This window comes from Neodiprion pinetum, chromosome 1 (assembly GCF_021155775.2).
Source record: "Neodiprion pinetum isolate iyNeoPine1 chromosome 1, iyNeoPine1.2, whole genome shotgun sequence".
NCBI classification, from domain to species: domain Eukaryota; kingdom Metazoa; phylum Arthropoda; class Insecta; order Hymenoptera; family Diprionidae; genus Neodiprion; species Neodiprion pinetum.
Window position 1 is genome coordinate 9,534,949 of NC_060232.1, and position 25,256 is coordinate 9,560,204.

General features: G+C 37.6%; 1 protein-coding gene across 4 annotated transcripts in view; it reads right to left on the reverse strand.

The window, feature by feature from the left end:
* The window catches only part of PH4alphaEFB (prolyl 4-hydroxylase subunit alpha-1), a 144,037-nt gene that overhangs the window by 78,967 nt on the left and 39,814 nt on the right, over positions 1-25,256 (reverse strand). Inside the window, exon 1 of one of the 4 annotated variants that reach the window (XM_046609107.2) lies at positions 446-874. The exons of the other annotated variants lie outside the window; for them this stretch is intronic. The gene's annotated coding sequence lies outside the window, so the exon portion shown is untranslated. Of the gene's footprint in view, positions 1-445; positions 875-25,256 lie in introns of those variants that run through there. 4 annotated transcript variants of the gene reach the window in all.

Consider the following 25,256-nt stretch of genomic DNA (forward strand, 5'->3'; position numbering starts at 1 on the left):
AACAAAACAAAACACACTTATATTTTGCAATCTTATTTCCTTCAAAATCATCGTAAGAATAAGAAAATAGCGATCTTGCCCCAATGTTTCGTCACGATAACGTTACCAGTTTCAACCCGACTCACCACTCCGCACAAGAAATCGTTTCGCTAATCACGGTGGATGAATTAGTCCAAAACTCGTCAGCAAGGGTGAAAAAATCGCGACTCGTTGAAGAGAAAAACGAAACGATCTCCAGCGGTTGAATAGCACGATCGACACTCCTTGAATGAAACATGTTTATTAAACACACACAAATCATCGAGCCATCGAATGCGGCTCGTGTTTACGACCCACGCAAAAAAAAAAAAAATCTACGACCACCGCACAGTAGGCCAACATTAAACATGCGAGAGAAGGTGAACACCAGCGGCGACAATAACGATACCGCCGTATCTCGTCTTACCTTTCCGAGTTGCAAGTAGTCACAGCCCGTGGTCAGCCTGCAACGAACGTTGAGTCACGCGTGGGAAAGCGGCGCAGTGATCCTGACAAACGGAACTGTAACAGGGAACACGTGGTAGGTGTTATCTCACTACCGAAAGGCGCGCGTGACGCGGAGCTTTTTCTCGGCTAAACTTCACGGCACTCCGAGCAAGCTTCGAAAGCTCGGTCTGGGCTCTCCACCGAGTTTGGAGTCCCGATTCAAAGCTCGACGTTAGACGCGAGGTGGTGACACTTTGTTGACACTTGTTAGGCGGCGCGTTACATTAACCGCGAGAGAGTTGGAGAGAGCGAGAGAGAGTGTTAAAGAGAGAGAGAGAGAGAGGGGAGACGGATACCGCACCGCACGAAGTACGAACAGACCGAGCTGTCGCAGATGACTGCGACCGAGGGCTCGCCGGGAGCCGAGCAAAAGCTCGCATAGCCCGCCGAACGCGTAGGCGCGCGCCGCGACGCGCAATCAAACTCATCGTAAGAGCCAGAGCGGCTGGGTTACCACGTTTTGCATTGGCAATGGTCGCGCAGCCTGATCTGACCCCGTGCACCCGCTGGCAACACAGTTTCTCGACCTTTTTTTCCAGGCCTCGGTGCGCGAAGTGGTCGTTTCAGAGAATTGAAATACAGTCGGAACGGAGGATTAAAGTGGCATTCCATATATTGGGTTGCTAAAAGGGTCGAATTTCGTGCGGAGCGAGGGGTTTTGAAGGGCAACAAAAAAAACAAAAAAAAAAAATACAACGTATTTTCTCCAACTTTTCAAAAATATAAGAAAATAACTATTTCATTCAAATTTTTGAACGTGTGGAAGAAGAAAGAATTATTTGAACGACATTTTGTAAAATTATCTTACGAACATTTTGAAAATTCAGCTGTTCAGAACTGGTCTTCGGTGAAACAAGTATCCATTATAGCTTTATATGAAATCAAAAAAACAAAATTTTTCGTCTGGTAGACGATTATAGCTTGTCCTTGAACGAAGGATTTTGATACAAAAATGTAATTTGAAGTTTTGATCGAGTTGTATGCAAAACAGTACGATTTTCAGTAAAATCTAGACCATGTATTGCCCTGTATAATAGGTTGTGATCACAAAAAAGAATCCTTCGTTCAAGGACAAGCTATAATCGTCTACTAATAGAAAAATTTTGATTTTTTAATTTCAAATAAAGGTATCACGAGGTATCCCGTCTACCGGGAAGATATCTACGTCTACGAAAATTTTATAAAATATTTTCTTTTATATGCTTAAAGTTTGAATGAAGTGACTTTTTTAATGATGTTGAAAAAAAAAATTAAATAGAGAAAACATGTTTCCTTTTTGCCCTTCAGAACCCGTGTAACCGCTTAATTACATTCGAATTCCGGTGCTCACCCTCGACAAATTTTTCAAAATCCCTTGAATTTTTCTAAAATTCTTTGAAATCTTCTGAAAATACACAAACTCTTTCGAAATAATTTTAAACTGCACGAAGTTTCGTAATACGAAGCCACGTAAGATTTTTAAATTCTAAAAAAATCGTTGAATTTATATGGTGTCTCTTGGAATCCCGTGATTTGTCGTTAGAAATTATCTCAAATTCTTTAAAAATATATGAGGTATTCCGCCACAAACCAACCTACGTCTGACCGAATCCTTCAGCGATTTTATTTATACTTAAGTACGGTGTAGAGTGTACAAATAAATCATCTTTGACCGAGTTTAAAATTCTTTGGACCACGGGTTTGATTTTTCCAGCTCAAAAAAATACGATAACACCCTAATTGATTGAATTTAAATTTGTCTCGTGAATTCTTTGTTGAAAAATAAAATTTTTGGGACCAAGATGGTAGTGGGCAAGTTTTTGATTTAGAAGTTACAGGCGAACCAAGTAATTGAAAAGAGACAGAAAACGAATAGAACATAAATTTGTATTTTTCAAATCTACATTTAATTCGATTTTTCTCACTTTTCAATTACTCGTTTCACCTGTAGCTTTTACACCAAAAGCCTGCCGACTTCCATTTGATCTCATAATTTTTTTTTTCAATCAGAAATGCACGAGAAACACTTGAAAGCCAATCGTTTGGAGTTATTCATTATAAAATTGTGTTTTCGCGACTTTGGGAGCAGTAAAGTGGTTCAAAAAATCTATAACTCGGTAAAAGATGATTTTTTGTACACTCTACATCATGCTGAAAAGAGAATAAAATCGCCGATGGCGAAGGTCAGGACGTGAGTCGGTTTCGGGTGGAATGCCTCACATACAAACATTTTTTCTGAACCTTTGTTGTCCAATACTGTTTCTTATTGATCATGGAAGGATACCGTTTTGAAATTGATATTGAGGATTCAACGCTGAAGCATATTACTCATTTTAAGCTTTTAAGATCGTTGTATCAAAAAAAGAATGGTGTAGGAAAAAAAAAAAGAACGGACGAAGAAATAAAGAAAGGCATAAATATTGAAGAAAAATATGAATAGATTTTGGTTAAAATGATGAAAGTTTATGCGAACGTTATTACATCTAGAGAAAATATCACGATTATTTTATAATACAGTCAGCCAACATTTCAAGTAATTGATTATACGGTATCCTATAGTATTCGGGTACTTGCAACTTTGGCAATATCGCGGTACACATTTGGTTCGCAATTTTCCGGTGCAGTAGCTGCGGTTCCGTGATAGATAATAACTCAACTAGTGCTTCGTTTCATAATAGATAGGTATTGTTTTTCTGATTTATTTTCCGAGTATGTAATACAAACAAGTAGAAAAGTTGACTAAAAATATTGATAGTAACCAGAACGAATAATAACTCTTTTAAAACTAACAATTCCCGATTGTTGATGTGAAAATTCTCATGTTTTCGAATATAATAGTTATTTTAACACAGACATCCATGAAGTACTCGATAAGAATACGATTTTCAATTTTAAAAAAAGCAGTGAAAACAACTTTTTTTTTATATCAATTGCAAAGAAAAATAAAAATGATTTATAATGTATAACTACGATACTTTTATGAAGTATGGATGCGACGTAGAAAACAATTCAAGATATCGATGATCTCTTCGACGATGGATAACGGATTAACGAAAGAGATTACAAGTTGCATAAGAAGTTGAGAAATCAAAGTTAGTAATTATTATTGTGAACAAAAGTATAACATCGATTGATAATGCAGTTCTGTGAAGTCCGGAACTTTGCTAATCCTTAGAATTCTTAAACCATTTATGTTATCTCTAACTCTCATGCCTTAAATTTGAGTAGAAAACTACCATCAATTCGAATACCAGGGTTTTAAATTATATTGAAATTGTATAAAATGACCTACGGATGAATTTGGCATGAATTTATGAAAAATTCAAACTGATAAATGAAGATTGAAGAAAATTAAGTCTACCTGTAAGAATCAAGACGTAGAAGATCAAGTTTAAGAAAGTATTTTTATGGGGATGCATCAGTGAAACTGCATGACTCTTCGATTTACTTGAAACTTAAACTCGTAATGAATCTTCCTAAAAGAAGTCGATTGAAATAACATCAAAAAATGGTGTTTATCAAAAAGCTCCCCGCAGCACTACACTTGTCGTAAGAATTTGGTAAAATTTTCTATTCGTCAAAGAAGCGCAGGGAACAAAAGTTGCTGCGGAAATTGCGATTCAATAATTTACCACCTAATTGTGTCAATAATTCGCGATTGACAATTTTCACACAAATTTTTATGAATTGCAATGAATATTGAATCGCGAATTATTGTCAAATTTTTTTGAAACTTTATTGACAAAAATTGTACTGCAAGCAACTTCACCAAAAAGAAAAAAAAAAAAAAAAAAACCTACTTCTTCACTTCAGTTTGAATAATATCTGGACACGTATGGCACATTGATTGAAACAAAGTGAAGACCACTTGTTCTATGAAGCTTCGTTATGAGTTTAGACTTCGAGCAAATTAAAAGATCATAAAGTTTCGATCGCGTATCTTCTTAAGGGTCGCCTAAAAACGATCGTGAGTCAATCGTGGTCACGCCGACGCGTTACAGAGATGTTAATGTGTTGTTTCTTGTAGAGGTGGTGGTTCTTGAAATGGTTCACGTATAACATGATTCATGTTCATGGTTCTAATTTATTTCTGCGCAAGGCGACGGTGTTAGTGAACTCTGCATTAGTTCAGTGAACTCCGCGCACTGTGATATGTGCACATGGATGTGTGTATGTTGACAGATTGTTCTTGCGGCAGTTGGAACATTGGAACTCAAACCAACGTTGTACGGATGTGTCGATAAGGATGCGCAAAATTGAAGAGATTCACGAGGATCCGCTTACTGCGGGCAAAAAAGGATAATTCACCGAAACGTGGCTTTCAGTGCTGTCGTTGTAACACCGAGGTCCTTCATTTTCATCAAAAGGTAGCTTTTTCATTAGTGAGTTCCCGATTCGCCATCAACGCGAACCTGTTCAAGTATTGAACCGGGCCCATTGTTATAACAAAACTCAATTGATACCCTAACAACCATACGTATGATTGATTTTAAATTTGGACATTTCGTTCATTAATAAGTTCGTAATAATCACATTGTACAGCGTCATATTTGAACAGAGATGAAAAGTCGATAATTCGGAAAATCATGAAATGAAACATGCATTGCAAATGTAAAACCAATAACGGATTCGGTGTCGCTTTGAAATAATATCACAGCGTTTTGTCTCGTGTTAACATTTACGATTAGCTGGCAGCTTGGGCTCATTCGTGATTTAAGGGTTTTCAATCGAGACTGTCGTGACTTGACAGATTGAAAATATGACTTGTATATTACTACCTTAAAATTACGAAATTGTTGCTGCGACCTTCTTTATCTTGCAAAACACACTTGAGTGAATAGCCAAAAAAATTCAAGTCAAAATGTAGAATTGCTTCGTTACAGCAAGCAATTTTCGGCTGGGGTCATCAACAACCACTGGTTAACAGGTTAACATCCTGAGTGAAGCTGCACTGAGAGAAAGTTTTAGTTCCGGTTACCGCTCAGTCCTTAACTATTTTCATTTTTTACCACAATCGAAAAATATAGTTCTAGGTATAAAATTAAAATTAGTTTTTTAGCTGTTACCGGAAAGTCTAGAATCCGTTACTATTCCTTCTCATTACGATCACCGTTGCTATATTTTCTTGTAACTGTTGCGAAAATTTAACGCTTGTGCAACGATAAATTGACGTTAAAACCTTATTTAACTAAAAAAGTAAAGCAAACCTCACAAACTGATTTTGCGTTGCAATTACCAAAAAAGGATCGGCAATAGCGCAAACCGTTACGCGTACCTCGTTTTTCGTAATTCTAACAATATTCAAACAGTTTTTTTTCATCGATACCTGTTACACTGAAGTTTTTTAGTTAATGTAAGAAATAAAATTTTTCTCACTATTACAATCCATGTGAAATGGTGATCAGTGAACCGTACGTCACGTTATAGACTCGCTTTCGGTTAGACACCTTATCTATTGCCTCACACATAGTCGATTACTGAAAATACCACGCGACGTCTAATCGTACATTCCTTAGAAGCCTTGGCCAGGAATTTTAACAGATACAACGAAAGGGAAAAGATTACAAGTGGAATGAAAATAAAGAAATTGAATACATCCTGTGACTATCCATGAGCCACTCACCTCTTGATATACGTAAAGATTTGGAGCACGGAAGGTTGTTCCTGAAAATTAATGACAGGGCATTATTAGAGCTGAAGAGTAATTGACGTGTCATTTAGCAGAGCTTGTCTCTTGATCCAAGATTCGTGAAATGAATGAAAATTATGATGAATCATACGACCCAGCAACGATGCTTCGACTGAAGTTGCTCAATTGGCTTGATTGTGAGTCTCATTTTCTGAGTGATTTCTGAAATTTACTTGGAAATTAACCACTTTCGAACGACAAATATCACATTTTTCAAACTAACATTAAAGACCTCGTCGCGTTGCATCTTTACAAAGCTATATTTGCAAGCTTCGAAATGTACAATATTTATTTAGGTGAGATTTAAACATTTGCACGGAATGAGAACTTCAAAGGACCTGTATCTGAAGTATATTTATCACCCCACTATTCCTGCAGTCATCACTGACGCATAGTCGCACTTCGTCGAGTGTGCGTAATGAGGTAATTGATTTCCAGCCTTCGATCTAAAAGCGAGTTGGGTACAAAAATTCGAAAGATTAAAAAGTCAACGGGACTCGAAATCTCGAAAGTCAAATTATCGAAAGTTAAAAAAGTAGAAAGACCATAAATACGAAAAGTTGTCTTGTAGAAAACTAAAAATTGAGAACGCAAAAATGTATAAATAAATATGTACCCAATTTTTTTTGTTTTTTCTTAAGAATAGGCAAGATTACGAAGGGAAAAATATTGAATTGCTAAAATACCGAAGAGTCAAAAAGTTGCCTTTTGAAATGTCAGACTCGTGCCCTTTTCGAATTCGTTTTTTCTCTGATGACACAGATAATCTTGATAAAACTAGCATCGAGTTGACGAATTTTATGAATCCCAAATTTTCTGGAGATTCGGTATTTCGTCCGTTCGGGATTCTGGTCCTTCGGCATTTTGCGGATCCAAATTTCGCCCCATTTTTTTTTTTTAATTTTGGAACTTTCATTCTTCTATGTATTCACATGCTATGTTTTATTCATTCGGAATGCAGACTGTAATTAAATTACTTGTTGGGATAAAAGAGCGCTTGATTAAATGAACTTTCGGGAAAACAGTTATTCTACTGGATAATTTATCGAAAATCCCAATTTCGTTACACTGATCATTCCTTATTTTAAAATTCCTATCTCAACAACTTCGGGTTTTCGACCAGCCCACTTTTTGATCTTTCAGGATTTTTAACCCCATCTGCAATGGTTCCTTGGATCAACCGGTTATCTCCAAGAATTTGAATCCGGGAGTAAATCAAGTATGTGACAGGCCATTTGATTTTTGAAATTCCGTGAATTACCAGAGGCTTCAGTGACGCTTATAGACACGCTTTGCGCACATAACGATTGTGAAGTTGCACTAGTTGGTTGTGATTAATTACCCATGTCATTACACTGATTATAGGACATATCGTTACAGTTTAAACCGTGCGCTATATCGCAGCATCATCGTACGGACAATGTTTCAACGAGTCAACACAAATCATCGCACAATAAAAGGTGTGAGTTATCATCGTAAGCTGAGAAAACTACACTGAGAGAAATTTTTAGTTCCGTTTACCGCTCAGTCCTTAACTATTTTCATTTTTTACCACAATCGAATAATATAGTTCTAGGTGTAAAATGAAAATTAGTTTTTTTGCAGTTACCGGAAAGTTTGGTATCCGTTACTATTCTTTCTCATTGCGATCACTGTTACTATATTTTCTTGTAACTGTTGCGAAAATTTAGTGCTTGTGCAACAATAAATTGACGTTCAAGCCTTGTTTAACTAAAAAAGTAGAGTAAACCTCACAAACTGATTTTGCGTTGCAATTGCCAAAAAAGGATCGACAATAGCGCAAAATGATTACGCGTACCTCGTTTTTCGTAACTCCAACAATATTCAAACAGTTTTTTAACGATACCTGTTATACTCAATTTTTCTAGGTACTACAACAAATGAAATTTTTCTCAACGTAACATGAAAAGTTGAGAGTTGCAAAGATTTTTGGTGCCATATCAATACAGCTCGCAGAGCGTACTTTTGCTTGTACAGAAAACTTTAATTCTGTCGAGTTAACAAGTTTAACCCCTTTCAAGTTTTCGGTTCCTCATCAACCTCCGATCTTGAGAGGGGCTTTTGCTGATAATCCAAACTTCTGAAATTCTTGCTCGAACCAGGACAGTACTTCTCGTACAGGATATGTTCGCACAGTCTCCGGAAGGAATGTAAAACTTGGGATTATCTACATTGAACAAAATTCTTCAACTAACGTACCGCAGAAATTTCTATTGATTCGACTGTAATTGTTAACGAGACAAAATTTTTGGGCTCGTACTTTGACGACTCTATTTTTCATACAAGGGTTTCAATATACGTATACAGCATTACAGTATTACATAGTTGATTTTCGAAGTAACGTTGTGTTCTTTTTATCCCACTCTACAAGATTTGAATTATTTTTTCAGTATTTAAAGCTCCATAGAAAATTCGCAACAGCTGCAGTTTACTTTATATCTGCACGTCTCCTGCTCAATAACAATGAAATACGTCCAATTACTGCATTAGCTAATATTTTTTTAACTTAACTTAATACCCATTCGTTGTATGAAAGACGGCACTTTGCATATTTAATTTTTTGGCTTATAACACATAATCTGGACGGATCACATTCTATAATCTATGTCTCCATGTAAGATGATTAAATATGAGCTGCAAATCATTTTTCTTTTTTATATATTTCGACGCGACGGTGATTATTGCTATGCTACAGCAAGCCGAACGAATAACATCAAAAATCATCGTCAGTTATTCGTAAAATGTACTCTCTACAGGAAAATTGAAATAACGAAGAAGAATCTTTTTAAAAGCATATTTACTAAAGATGAAATAAAAATTTCCTCAATAAAGTCGAGGTATTTCCTAGATTCATGCAATTTCTTTAGATCGTTTCATCTCAAAGACGGATTTGGGGATATTCCTTTGTCAGAACGAAAAAACTAATAGAAAATTATTGCAATCGAATACCGAAAGATAATAGAGTCGTTTAAAGTGGATAACCTGTCCGGATGGAGTGCGACGAACAATTTAAACACGATCTTCAGACTGTCGTATTCGAATTAAGTATGGTAATAATTATCATGTTTAATTTACGCAAGGAGCGTTTAATAAATGCACAGCTTGCGATTACCATTCTGAGCTGTGTCTTCAGCAATTTAGCTGCGTTTATTTATGCAAGAAAGTTTTCAAAAGTAAAGACGAGGCAGCCGATGCGAGTCGGGAAACCCTGGAATACTAGAGTAATGGAAACAGCGTTTCGGCACAATATTTTTGAATCAGGCAATTTTCGTGTATCGCGCAAATATCGTAATACGTGCTTCGTTTATTCGTTTTTTACGAATGAAAAGTTCAGAATAGTTGAGTAAAACAAACTTTGCGCATTCGCCAATTTCCGCAAAAAAAAAAAAAAAACATCCAAGCTCGTTTGGTAATGACGGCGGAGAAAAAAAAGATTCGCTAGATGCTCGGCACAGATACTTACAAAGCAATGAATCGATTATGCTAATCGACTTATCGTGTATCAAGCAAGAATATCTACGGCGGTGCGGGCTGCAAAGAAGTTGAGCTTTTTTGCTTCTATTCGACGAGGCTATATGTTGAACTTTTTTCACCGTTAATCGTAACTGCTAAAAGATGATCCCTGCTTTGAATTGTTTTTTTTTTTTTCACTTCTAATTTACATTTTGCCCAAGGGACTCAACTGGAAAAAGAACAATTCGCATGATGCACAACATCTTGATTCGATCAAGTTTTTCCGCTGTGCGAAACTCGCACATTTTTACTTAAATTCGAGTACTTGTTGTATCTACGATGCAACAATCTCAGCGTCTTTATTGTATAATTCATACAAATTCCCTGTGATTTTCTTACCGGTTTGTAAACGAGCAAAGTTCTTCGGCTCAATTCAGAGACATTAGTCAATGTCGAGCTCGTAAATGATGAAATGAACGTTCGTCAATTTTCATTTGAGCTTCGGTACGTAAAGTGATTATACTAGATTATGTAATAAGGGAATAAAGACGAAGATTATTCCCGCAAATTGCGTTAAAAGGGAATAATATGCTACTTTCGTCCCACTTTTCAGGCAAAAAAGTTAACATTACAGTTGAGTCGGGAATAAAATTAAAAAAAATATAGAACGATCAAGAAATACGAGAGCCATAATTTCGAATTTTTGTAAAGCGAAAATCAGATTTGTAGAATTAAAAAATGAAGAAACTCGAAGTGTAAAGAAGTAGAAAAATAGAAATATCAGAATATAGGATGACAAAATGTAGAATCGTCGTAACTTGTCTGGATAATATAATACATAGAATCATACGCAGATTATGAATTTTGCCGTTCTATGTTTCGACCTTTTTATATTTTGTCCTTCTGTACTTCGATCTACCGTATTTTCAATTTTCTGTGCTTGAATTTTCGACATTTTTATAATTCTACGAAATAGATTTTCGCGTCTTTGAAAATTCGATATTTTTGTACCGCTATCAATCGGCTATTCCGGTTTTCTACCACCACTCTAAGGTATGTATGTAGGCACATCTACAGATATAATGTGCTGTGTTGAGCCGCGTGGTATCGCAAGTACTTGAGTATCAATTAAATTTCCCCGATGCTGCTTGTCAGTCTGTTGGGAAATGCTAAAATGGAATCGTAATATCGTACATACTCGCTGGCGGTCGAATTCGATCAGAACCGAAGCAAAAACTCTGTGCAAAGGTTTTCAGGGTCGCTGATTACGAATCTGAAATCAGATATTGAAAATTCAAAATGGCGAATCTAATCAGCGATCCTGAAAACCTCTCAATAGAGTTTTTCGACCGGATTTGATTGAGTTTGACATTTTCGTCCGCCATATTGGATCCGCTACATTGAATTCTCAGAATCTGATTTCAGATTCGTAATCAAATTCGTACAAAAGTTGGCTCAGCGCAATAATGTGTTACCCAAAGGGTTAAAGTTGATAAATCGGTAGAACGCAGAATCAGTAAGACGGTTGAACTATTTCCGGAATTATAACCTTGTTCTAAAATTCAGTGATACAAAAAAAGGTATATGTTCTGTGCATTGATTGATTGCCGAAAGCTGGCGACAGTTTTAGAGAAATAAGAAAATCGACATTTGTATTCCCAACATCTACATGGAAATTTATATGTGGAAACAAATTCCACCGCCCACCTACCACCGGACAATCCAAAAGATAATCCACTTGTAATTAATCTTGACAACGAACGAGATGAAGCAAAATTTACAGAAAAAATTATTTCCGAATGCTCGAGGTAAAAACTATTTGACAAAATGAAATTGATTACTTATTCATATCACAAGCCGGAGCAAAGTGAGGCAGGTAACAAAAATTGAGTGAGATTTTATTTTCACAGCTCAGAAGTGGGAATACTTTTTTTTTACTATTACAGTCAAGTAGGTAGTAAAAAATTTACATTCGAATAACGATCTTCGTCCCGATCACCCCTATACCTTCAGATTCCGGCACAATTGTGAGATTCGATTCCGTTTTCTTCGTTGCTAAACGATTACGTACAGATTATAGTAATACTTTGAAGTAGCCGGAGTCACACGGGTTAAATTTCACCTGGTGATGCAGGATTAATTTCCTGGTGTTTGCGAGGGCGTGAAAATGAAGTTGCAGTGTGCAGCGTGGCGGATGTCTCGGAAATCGATACTAACTCGAATTACTTCCCATTTATATCTCTGAGGTCGCTGTTAGTGGACGACACCTATTCACACTTGGATCGAGTCGTTACTTTAATTCGAACAAAGATAAAACCATCGATACTGATCTGTCTGAAAATTTCGCGCGTTTTAAATGAAAGTTTTATCTTCACGTGCCTAAGGCTCGGTAAAACAAAATTGTCAAACAGCTGATGTTGGAGTATTATTGTCATGAAAAGATGAAACTAATTTTTGAACGAGAAAAATATATATTTTATTTTAAAACAACGTCGACCGAGTATCCGCAGGTTCGAAGAGAATTCCCTGCGTCAAATGACCAGGATATTAAATTTCTCAGCTTTTTCGAATTGCAGCAGGCGAAGAGGGAGCGTGGAAGGCTTCTTGATCCTTGGCTCAAGGCACAAAGAAAAAAAACGTAGCGTTAGGTATATCTACTCGAGGCACTTCTTCGAGGCGAGGCTCCTAACTCATAATAAAGGAGGCAGGAATCAGGAGTTTAGGGCTTAAACAGGAGAGACAAGCGTAAACATAAACAAGCCCTGTGTATCTTACTTTCCATCCTTAGCGAGAAACGGGGCTCGTGCTTTGCCGTAGAACCGGTGACAGAACACATCCTCAACTTCAAGTGGGCGAGTTATCGTAGCATGGAAAATTAGTGAAAATTTGAGTAAAATATTAACAGAAGCACGGATGGAATTGGGATTATGGAACTAGGGAAGAAAGGATTAGGACTGAGTCAGAGTAAAGATAATTCGGTAAAATTTAGCCACGGGTTTGCGATGAAATGAAATTTGGAAGTCGTAAAAAAGAGTGGAAAAATAGCAGACGGATTGAATACGAATGTCGGTGGAAGAAATATTGGTCACTCAAACTTTATGGTAACATTTGACGATTTTCAACGGCTGAACCGTGCATTTACCGAACCCTTGTATTCCATTTGCAGCAAAATCTGGCCAGCAATATAAGAGAAAGTGGACGCGTGGAGGGTCGAGTGACACTCGACGGGTAAATAAACTGTCTGGCAGGTTCACGTTCGAGCAAATAATTCTTCTGGATGCGCGCTTGGAATTTTTTGTTGTAGAAGTCACTCCAAATCGCAAAAAATTATTAACTCGGGAAATATTGCCAGCATTCGTAGGAATACGATCGTCACACCACAGATATCTAAATTTATCGGAGGATAATTAACAATATTAGATCCGTGTAATTCAATTCTGAATTATTAGGGCTCGGAGATTCCTGATATCAAGTTTCACGAAGTTGAAGATCGTGACATCGAAACACAACGAAATATGAGCACAAACTTCTGTTGTTTGAATTGTTATTGAAGGTTTAGGAAATGACACAGAATATAGTTAATTAATTCTGAAAATAAAAATGTCTCATTTGTTACAGTAACTAGAAAAATTCAGTAAAACAGGTATCGTTACAAAAACAGTTTGAATATTGTTGGAATTACGAAAAACGAGGTACGCCGAAACATTTTGCGCTATCGTCGATCCTTTTTTGGCAATTGCAACGCAAAATCAGTTTGTTGGGTTTACTCTACTTTTTTAGTTAAACAAGGCTTCAACGTCAATTTATCGTCGCACAAGTATTAAATTTTCGCAACAGTTACAAGAAAATATAGCAACAACGATCCTAATGAGAAAGAATAGTAACGGATACTAGACTTTCCGGTAACAGCTAAAAAACTAATTTTCATTTTGTAACTGGAACTAAAAATTTCTCTCAGTGCAGTTTTTCTACGACTTCACAAGCCTCGAATGATTCGGGTGTTCCCATTTTTCTCTGATACATTTCTCCGAACTTCAACCACATGATATTGCCAGATGCAACCGTATAGTACCTGATTCGTGCGAATGACGGACAACCGTCCTTCAGTCGTTGAAAGGACGTGTCAAAACGGACATCTTCGTTAAGCCAACTGATTATCAGATGAATGTTAATTAGCCGATTCGTTCAGACCATAGCGATAAGTTCGTTCGATTCTAGCGGATTAAAACAGACGCGGATACTTTGGAGAAAAAAAAATGAAGCAAAAACTTGAGGAACTTTTCCTCCCAACGGCAAAAGGAGGAAAAAATGCAAAAGTGAGAGATGGGTGCAGACGATGCTGGCTAATTGAAAGTTCGATGTTCCACGTGTAACGACTGCTCGCATTCCGGTAGACCAGCAAAGCGCTGACGACCGGAAAGGGCGACTAGGCGCCCATTGTCCATCAGAGATTTTCCTAACCGGAAATGAAAACGGTTCGATTCTCGCTTGAAATCAGACGAAACGCAAACGTAGACGATGCCTCTGAAACGCCGTTATCGATTGCGAACGCAGTCGGTCCGCGGACGTCCCGGATTTCCGTTACGGGTGGCTGCTGCTTCTGCTTCTGCTTCTGATTCTGCTTCTGCTGTTGCTTTTCTCGAGCGAATCGCGGGCTGCCCCCACTAACCTCGATTCGAGTTGCCCCTGCCAACCACTGATCTCCGTCCTTCTTTGATTTTACGCCTTATATCCCTCGCTGAGGGAAATTTTTAATTCCGCTTACCGCTCGGTTCTTGACTATTATCATTTTTTTTACCAAAATCGGAAAATATAGTTCTAGGTAGAAAATGAAAATTAGTTTTCTAGCTGTTACCGGAAAGTCTGGTATCCGTTGCTATTCTTTCTCATTACGATCGTTGTTGCTATATTTTCTTGTAACTGTTGCGAAAATTTAACGATAAATTGACGTTAAAGCCTTATTTAACTAAAAAAGTAGAGTAAACCGAACAAATTGATTTTGCGTTGCAATTATCAAAAAAGAATCGACGATAGCGCAAAATGGTTAGGCGTACCTCGTTTTTCCTAATTCCAACAGTAGTCGAACAGTTTTTTTAACGATACCTGTTTTACTTAATTTTTCTAGTTACTGTAACAAATGAAATTTTTCTCAGTGCTGTACTTTATAGTAATTCTTCTTAACTTTCACCTTTTTTTATTGGCTACGGGTTTTGTACGTTTTCCACAATTGGTGCTGTTTCCTTGAAGCAGATTTTCATAAAATCGTTTTGCCCGATTGTCAACTGCTATTGGATTAGGATACCGATTATGTCATGAAAAAATTTGTGAAAGACCACTGTGTGAGAGCTGGGGTAAGTTTTTTTTCTTGACAAATTTGAAAAATACAGATTTTATCGCAGTGTAATTATTTTCCGGAAAAGCTTTGCCCTCCACGCGAACAATAACAATCGACAGTTCTGTGTCAGGCGTTCGATTGAAAAGGTAAGAATTATGTAAAGTGGAAATATTTTCCTTTTTTCGAAGGAAAACAATTAATGCTTTAATACCTTACACCCTTGACTCATAATGGTAAGTATTTTTACCGCCTATTTTATATGCATTTCTCGTATATTCAGAGAACTTTTCCACATATTTCTTTACGGGTTTTTCCTGTTTCTGATAGTATACCAATAGGTTTCCAATACTCGAAAGCAATTATTAAATTGCGATATAATGTATATTATTATTGTTAGAAACAAATTGATCGAACAAAAATTGTAAAAATTGAAGGAATAATTCATTTGCGAGAAAGTAGTTACCCCTTTACACATACGCATGTTTTACACAAACTATAAGTTTTTTGGGTTGCTGATTAGGAATCTGAATTACGGTTTATATTCTACATATTCCGAGAGAGACTTTTTTATGCTACACAAATGTATATTCACCTCAAGAAGTAACAAGAAGTCTTTCGGTGCCTACATGCATATTCATAAGATTTAGGATTTGAGCATCCGTGGAAACAATTGTTACAAAATTGTATCTACAAGGTGAACAAACATCGCGATTTCTACGTTCAGTGGTACATGCGTGATTATACAAGTCGCAAATTTACCAGGAAGTCTGAAACTTCGCGTAAATTCGGGCAATAAAACAGCCTAACAGTGGGAAAAGATTTGAAAAAACGAATAACTCAGCTTGAAATAAACAAGACTTGCAGACAAGGATAAAACTTTTCTTTTGTTTACTTGCACTGCCTACATTCACCTGTTATACGCTACGATAATGAGAATGAAACGAGGATTCAGGCACTCGTTAAATCGCAGTCTGTGCGGGATCTTTGTGCAACACTGGTTGGTATTTGCATGAGTTTGAAGCGCTCGGTTAAGTTTCGTAGTTGAGGAATAGCGTAACCGCCCTAGTTAAATTAGCATTTCAGCACGTTGATCACGATAATAATATCTTTCCGGTTATTTGAGGTGAATTAAGACTGAATTCTCTTTCAGTTCGGAAACTTGTGGCTCCGGTATTCAGATTTCCAACAATTCGGAAATTTCAAAGGTCCAATTACCAAAAAAGGATGGAAAATACCTCGTTTTTCGTAATTCCAACAATATTCAAACTGTTTTTTTAACGATACCTGTTCTACTGAATTTTTCTAGTTACTGTAAGAAATGAGATTTTTCTCAGTGCAGGGAATGCCTAGGATATGGGACAGCGATGATTTGGTGTTGGTGAACGACATTCGTTACTGTAACGATGCGTGTTTAAGAAAAATCATTCAACAAACCATTATAAACAAAATACACTATTAATCCGAAAATCCAACTCCTTGGAATTCATTTTAAAATTGCGGAACACTGAAGATTTTTTACTCCATGGTTCGTTGTATCAACGTTACCAACTTCAGCCTGATCCCCGTATTCGCATATCGGTACTGAGCCAGGATTGGCAGTGTTAGCAAACTTTTCGTCCCTCAAATATCAGGGATATCGATAATTGTGTATAATAAAAAATTTTATGCGTAGGCGTTGCGTCCGAGAACCCGGGGGAGGAATTAGGTACGTTGTATCACACAGAAGCGGATACGATCGAAACACGAAGAGAGGAGAGCATAGCGATAAGTGTCGTCTTTATGGATCTGAGGAACGAATCTCGTCTGGCCTCGATTCGCGTTCAGAAGCGAAAGATGACGCAATGCGGAGCGGGAAAAGTAGTCGAAATATTTCTTTGCGAATAGAGCGGATTCTTTGACTCGCCGTTAACCTGCGAACCAACTCCCAAGTGCATAATGACGATATTGCGAGGCGTGCAAGCAACGGCTGAATGTACGTAACGGTGTAAGGCAGAACAGGCATTGTATCTACGAGTAGAACTTCGTGTAGCGCATTCGCGAAATAAGATACACGCAATGATACACCGTAGCCGACAATATAATTAGACCTGCGTATTTCGTGCACTCAGCTATTCTGAACGCGTACGGATAATGTACTCGTACATAATACACGGGGTGTGTCTTACAGCAGCGTCTCAGATTCAACGATGTACGTTCAAGTCTACGTCGAAAGGTTCGTTACCCTGTGAATCAGCCTCGGATGTGTAGGTAAAAAAAAACCCGATTCGTTTGGCGTCTTTTCAACTTGAAGACTTTTCCAAAAATCAACGCGAATTACGTTCATTCATTTTCACATAGATTCTCTCCTAGAGCAGCTTATTCAGAGGACGTTCGATATTTTAATTATTTATCACCATGGATTACGAAAATTATTGTAGAAACAAATCGGATTCCGTTACCTTGTTTATTTGAATCGTACTAGCGCGTTAGTTTTGTCAGGTATAAGATTATGCGTTGGTTTTTTTTTTTTTTTTTTTTCTCTTTTGCTCCGGAGAAGTGATTTCTATGTAATATGAAAATCGCTGGTTCAAAACCAGAAAAACGGTGAACAGAGACACGCACCGTTATTCACACTTCCGAGTTTGGTACACAGAACGTGTTTGTAACACGATTTGCTATGAATTCGCATATTATTCCAATATTTCTTGTCGCATAGGAGCGTCGAGGTTTCTTCTCACGAGAGACGATCTATAATTCTTCAATATTTTCTTCCGCTGAAACCTCTCTGTATTTATGTCCAAGTTTATCACGGCTTCGCATCACAGTATTCACAGCATTCGTTATATCAATGCCACGCCATTTCAACCTCATTCGTTCATTATTCTCTTGCACAATTCGAACGAATGTGATACATCATTATGTATAAATTATATTTTCATCGGCTTGACGAATATTTGAGGGGGTGAATTTTATTATTATTACAATTAGTGCAGATTGGCTTTGAAGGATATTTTTTCATGATTTTGGCTAAGAATATTTCCCCAACCTAACGCGTTACAAACGTGCAAGTCTTGAATCATATTCTTGATTAACAACAAATTTTGTGCAAATTATGAGAAACGATTCACAAAAAGAATACCTAACAATTATAGACAATACAGGATTTTTCGTGACGCTTAATATTTGAGCAGCAAGAATTTCAAGGTGACAAACCTCCCGAGTTCCAACGTCAAGTAGAAAAATAATAACTGCATAAGTGTGCCAATTTTTTATCCGAATATGTGAAATTTTCAAAAACACGAAGAAAAAAAAAAAAATGAATCAACCCGACGTATGGTGGTCGTTTCAAATTAGAAAGGTGCGAACATGCATATAAAATTTTGCAGACCGTGGGGATTGAAGCGAGGCTTGATGCTCGTCGGAAATCGCATCAATTTCATCGAGGGGAGTAACGCTCAACCACTGGGAATACTCCCCTATATAGATAATTTGATTTGTGCCGAGGTCGATGGTTAAATCAAATTTAAACACGTCAAGAAGTGGCGCGCGCGTGTTGAACGGGGTAGTTGATGTTGTACAACACGTAAACTGGCCAATTCGATTGTATTACTTTCAAAGTTACGGGGGCTGACGCTCGCCGATTGCCGCACGTATTCGACAATTGATCCAATTCATCTCCAACTTATTTATCCCGTCTAAAAGACGATCATTATTCACCGCGTTTCGACGCTTTTAACCCTTGGACTGCAAATGGGGGTTAAAGTGATCCCACGGCATTTTTACCGTAAATGCCAAGGGAAAAACATTGAATGTATGTATCGCTTTTCATTCAAGATAAATGATAAAATATCGTGAAAATCGTTGTTTCATTCTTTTTCCGAAAAATTCAACCTCACCAACTCAAATATACGTATACCCTTCTTTCATCGCGCAGTATCTCTATATTTTTTCTTTTCTTTTTTATCACTTCGTGTCTTCAAAGTTATTCACTCAATTTTCATCCCAGAATATTGAAAATTCAGTAAGTCGTAGGATATATAGACAATATTTTTAGGTACAGTTGCGATTGGAAGAGACTGTAATATCTTTTTGAGGACACCGGGACGCGATGATATCGCGGATCCCCCAATTCCGCAACTAAAGTTTACCGATCATTTTCATCTTACAGATATTAGCCTCCCACCACTTCTTTCCAAGCCGCAACGGAAGTAAAGTAATCGAGTCCGTTGAGAGGAGCTAAAGCGACTTGTACAAAGAAGGGGGAGTATTTTAAAAGAACTGGGGCGTCTTCGAAATTTGTTGTTCAAGTAATATTGTTACATTCAACGATCGGCTGTGTACGTGAATAATATTCCGAACTACAGTCTTGTAAAATTCGAAACCTGCGTGTGGTCTTCGAGTACACGCAAAGTGAACGTTAGTTTTTGTGGGAAACCAGATCAACCGATCTTCAAATCCACCACCTAAGCTCAATTGTCACCGTTTCGTAAAACCGATCACAATATTTTTCGACTAAAGTAACTTCCGCGTTAATTTTACCTCTGAACATGTTTAGAATTTCGAGAAAATATGTCTCCGACTTGTGTCTCCAAAGTTCTTAAAAAAAAATTTGCTTTTTCAATGGGCGATACTTTTTTCAAAAAAAAAAAAAATAAACAAATAAAAAAATTAAAACAAAATCGTCGCTACTTTACCACATGTGAGTAGGAAAAATGCACCCATGCAAATACCCAAATTATACGCGGCGGATTTCACATGAACGAATCAAATGGAAAACTTCCGAGAGACACGTTCGATTAGACGATTCGCTCGTTAGCGAGAATCTATTGGCGAGTCACGAGAGCCTGAGCCAAGAGTGCAGGAAACAGGATAGAGCAAACGTTCAATATTTACTGATTGTACCGTGCCGCGTTACGTCGGATTACGTTAACCGAAACGTTTCCCCGAACGTTCGGCTATCGACATTGAGGCATCGAGCACGTCACCCATAAATTATTCATGCGCGTTTCAAGATATTCACTCAACGTTTCACTCGACAGTTTCACGTCTGCAACTGCGACGACAGCGATAACGTCTGAAGCAAAACCTTGGCAATTCCGGAATTCGGTGTGAGCGTCGCTGAAGGTTTCGATACGTGATCCAAGCTATGTTCGATTACGAGAATAAATGGAATTTACAGTCGGGTCGAAAAGTCATATAACAAAGGTTAAAAATCTTTCGCTCGAGTTCGATTACACGAAGAGTAAAAGAATCGTTGAACCGAATGAAAAAAACTGAAATGTTCGTTTTAATCAACCATATGCGGCGGTTGAGGGTGGCGAAGTTAATATCGGGTTGACACAACAATCTCTGAGTCGCGTGGACTGAATGAAAAATAGAAAAAAAAAGACTTTCGTATGATTAACCATTTGAATTAAATAGAACGATGTTGATACGAAAAAACAATTAGTTCCACGACCCCTGTCACGTATTTATTGAAAAATCATTTGATCGATTTGAATATCCAACGAATATTTGACCAAGCAAGGATCGTGTTCTGTTTGTTTCGAAAAATCTCAGTTGACGAAACTAAATATTTAATTGAAAGAATCGCAGCTTGTTACAACTAACTGAACATTCAGTTCAGTGTAGTGTTTCAATCGTTCATTGAAGCAACTGTTTTCTTCGTTGTAGTCTCATATCGTTCGAATAAAAAAATGATCGGGTCAAGTAAGATAATATTTTGTTAGAATTTATGTAAATTTCGAATAATGAGACTGAATAATTAGTTAAAATTACTAAATCTTGGCTGACGGAACCGAATGAATTATTGGAGGAAATTCTGACAGTCATTTAGAGTGGTTCTGATCAAGAATATAATACAAATTTTTGCTTAATTAGAGCAATTGGTACATATTTCAGACACACGAAGTATTCATAATCGATCACGAGGCGATGAAAAAGCGCATTTTTAGTTTCGAATTTCGTAAAATATAGAATTGCAACTGGAACAATCTTATTATAATTTATAATGATTTTACATATGATTTCGTTACGGCCGACGAGTTGGGGAAAAAATGTATCACGTACAAATTGCAGAGATTTCGTGTTATATGATAACAAGGGTATTTTTTTTTTTTTATTAGAATCGGATGAATTCTCCGAATTTTTCACCGAAATAATTGAACAATAGTGTGATTTCTCCGATGTTGTTAATAATCGGAAGTTGGAATGTTTTTATAAGTTTAGTATTTTGATATTATTTCTGGACCTTTCCGAATCAAGTTCAACTAAATTATCGATCGCAGTTTCGAACCTTTATTTAGCCATTTGTGACTATTTTCGCGCCATTTTGGACCTGACTGTACGCCCGATACGTCTTTAAATGGTCGCGTGTCATTTTTCACAAGATTTATAACCAACGGCTGTCCACTGGCCATTCCTATCATCTGTCCCCCGTTTAATTCGATTCTCTTGTATTTAAACGAAAACTGCGGATGACAATCAAGCCGCCATTGTCCGATCCGAATATCGATCTGGGCAATGGCGGTTAATCGAATTGGTATAATTAGGAGAGGTGTGACTATAAAAAGGCGAAAGAAAGAGACACGACGCAACCGTTGTTCCGGCGTCGCGACGGTTCGAGTAATCCTGAGCCAGGATCACAATTTCGTGGCATCTCGCCGCCACCTGTGACCGCGTTAATCTCATTTCTCAGCCGAGCAGGGATGCGTGGATGCTTTATGCAGTGTTCACATCGTTTACGACCCCCGCGTTTATTCTTGCCCCTGAAGGAATAAATTATCGCCTGTTCCATCGAGGATCGGATCTCACAGCCTCGCCGCAACCGTTACGAACCATAAAAGACGCGGCGACTCCGATTAGCATAGCGACTAATCGGCACCGATACGGTGTCAAGAAGTAGGTAGGTATATTTCTTCCCCAAAATTTCACCGACTTTTGCCGACGTTTCTCTTCTTTTTCGGTAAAATGTTTAGAACACGACCAACGTCTGTTCCTCGCCATTTCTAACCTTGTTTAAAATTGTTTCTGCTATTGTCCCAAATCTGAAACTGTACCCTGAATTTTTTCAGATTTTTCATTCGACTGCTCAATTATTTATAATTATTTAGAGTGATTTTAAAAAGGACCTCTTTTAAAATTTTCAAATATTCTCAGAAACGGTAATTTCTATTTCAAACATTTCAATACCTGGCCTATTATGGGCCAATTTTTCTCCATTTTCTTCAGCACTTCCAGTTTTTTTGGTCAACGAAAACATTGTTTGAATGAGTCTGCAAATTTTTGTTTATTTTTTCGGCACATTCAACGTTTTTTTTTATCAACTTTAAAATGAAACCGATGTGAATATGTTCCAAGTGGAAATTAAAAATTTTAAAATTTTTTAGGGAATTTTCAGACGGTGTAAACGATGTTTTAGTTGATCAAAAAAATTATAAATGCTGAAAAAAAAAAAAAAAAAAAAAAACCAGAAAAAAATCCGCTCATCACGGGTCCGACCTTAAGTTGTTTAGTAAAGAAATACAGTTGATTCCCGACTCAACCGTAAAGTTAACTTTTTCGACCTCAAATACAGAACGAAAGTGACATATTTTTCCCTAAAACGCATTTGCAAATCCAAATCAGCGGGTAGTATGAGCCCAATTTAAAAGTCCCAATTTTCCAATAAATGCTGCAGCCACAGCTAAGTCGGAAATAAAGTCCTACATGTAACACAGGAATAAAAGTCGACTTTATTGCCTTGTTACACAATGTACTGTTTCGAGTATTTCAACCACTCTCAATATTTATAAATAATTGACCACCTGAACAAAAACTCTGGAAAAATTCCGGGCACTCTTTCAAAGATAAAAATTTTGCAGAGAATGTTTTCAACAAAATCAAAAAATAGCGATGGTCGGACGTTGGTTACATTCGCACGGGATTTCCCATGTGTAAAAAGACGACGTCGTTCCTCAGAAGAACAGGAAACAAAAAAACAAAAAAAAAAAAACAACCTCCACACGGTTACAATTTACAAAGCTGAGCGAATTCCCGCGTGAGCTTTCAGAACGTCCGGCAGATGCAATTTGAAGTAGAACGCATTGTGCGCTTTCGCAGGTGTTTACACACAAGGGGTAGTAGTTGCCCCACGTATAACCTACGTCTAGATGGTTTGTTATACATAGGCAACGCCGGGTGGTGTTTACGCGAGTCGAAGTTTCGCGGTGGTTCCAACCGTGTATTTGCTCACATTTCCCTACGTGAACAATACGATGACGATTCGGTTGAGCCGGCACGCCTCGCTGACGAAAACTCTGGTCTCTTGGTTAGGTGGCGCGATCCGAAATCAGATGTGAATCTACAGCGGCAGCCGTATAATAAATGTTGATGAATTCGTTCGCACACTGCTGTGAACTGTAGATCGACAGATGGGTTATTCACATCTTCTTCTACGCTGATTACAATACCAGGAAATTCCTGGCTTACTTTTGCCACGCTGTTCGCAATGGGGATTGACGATGCTAAAAATAAGAGTCTAGGAAGAAGATTGTAAGGAAGGCCGAAGAAAGTTACGCGGTTGGAAACTCGTCGTTGTCGAATCATTTCCAAGTTTTTTAGTAAGATTTTGTCAATCATCGCAGGTATCTGTATTCCATATTCGTACATTTATTTTTTTTCGTCTTGATGGGTCTTGGAAAGAATGGAAAGATCATTTTGGGGGCACAGGTTGACATTTGGAAATTGATCGAGACTACACGAATGCATTTTTTTTTTTTCTCTTTTGGGTTTCTAGCTATCACGGTATTTGAATGGGATTACTTGCAGTCCAGAAGTTTTTTTATTTTACCCTGCAATTTTACACGATGTTTGAATGAAAATTGCCACGGTACCCCAGCATTAAGAAGGTGAAGGGCTGAGGCAAAGCTTTTACTGCAGCAATGACGCTTCCATATGTCTTGTATAGCGAAGATTATTCCAAAAAAAAAGAAAGAAAAAAAATTGAACCTTTTCTGGAGCGAGGGGAGAATGCAGAGACGCGGAGTGGATCCTGAGAGAGTGCAGACCTCTCAATAAATTCCTCTTACTTGGGAATTGATGAACCCGGAGGAAGACAAAAGGCAGAGGTCTGATTGAAGAAACACTGTCTTTACAACTCCGTGGAATTAAACTTTGTTTCGCTTGTTTCTTTTCGTTACTTCTTCTCGTTTTCGCTTAAAGTTTATTCAACTCGAATCCACTCTACTTGCAAATCTCCTTGTAGCGATATACGTAGCGAGGAAGAAGGAGGTGCCTGGATCGGAAACGGAGGGACCAAGGGATACTGTCAACTTTATGGATTCTTTGTAAAATAATGAAAAATTACTTCCACCGACGATTTGAACAGTCCTGTGGATATCGGATTATGGAGTAGAATTCGAAATTGACATTATTTTTCTTATTTGTACGCATATGTTGTGCGGAAATTTGGGATTCAGATCCACGGTTCAAAGTGATCGAGATAAAGGCAACCGTTTTGCTAAAGTGGATCTCTCTTCAATGGTTCCCCGTTTCGATGGATCCTGAATCTCGGTTGCAAGGATCTGCTTGTCATTCGGTAGATTACTCTTCCTACCAATGCAACGTACAGTGCTGCGGCAAAATCTCAAGCGTTTTTACATCGTAAAGGATGCATTTTCACTACGATCGCTAAAAAAAATATTCAAGTTCTCATTAGCTTTGATTGTTGGTAATCCGTGATATGACAAAATTAACGGATTTCTAGAGAAAAATCTTCAGCGGGTTTCGAGTTACCATTGATTCGGAAGTTCGGAGAATTTTTTTCCAAATAAATTAATCACGGTGTAGAAAAACGCGATGGTTAACGTGTTGAAGTGAGTGTTTTTGTTCACCGCTCCGCAGTATAAATACGTAATTGTAAAGGATAAAAAAAATCCCAGTGTTCGCAGAAAGGGAGGAGAGACTGAAAGCAAATGGAAAACGAAAAAGAATGAGTAGCACGTGTAACTACGGAAATGTAATACTCGGGGATTCTGTCGGTTAGCTTCTCCGGCAAAGACTTGGACTGATTTGCATTCGTTTGCAAATTACCCCAGTGCCGTTGCATGGTTTTTACGGTTCCCGAATCCACGAGTTGGTTGGATCGCGAGGCCTTCTCAATCTCTATGCAAATTCGAATAAAGCGGCGAAAGTATGAAATTGTGCAACGCAATTGCATATCTGCTGGGTACGAAAACGGCTAAATACTGTCCATCAAAATTCTCTGTGTTATAAAATATTAAATATGCATTCCAT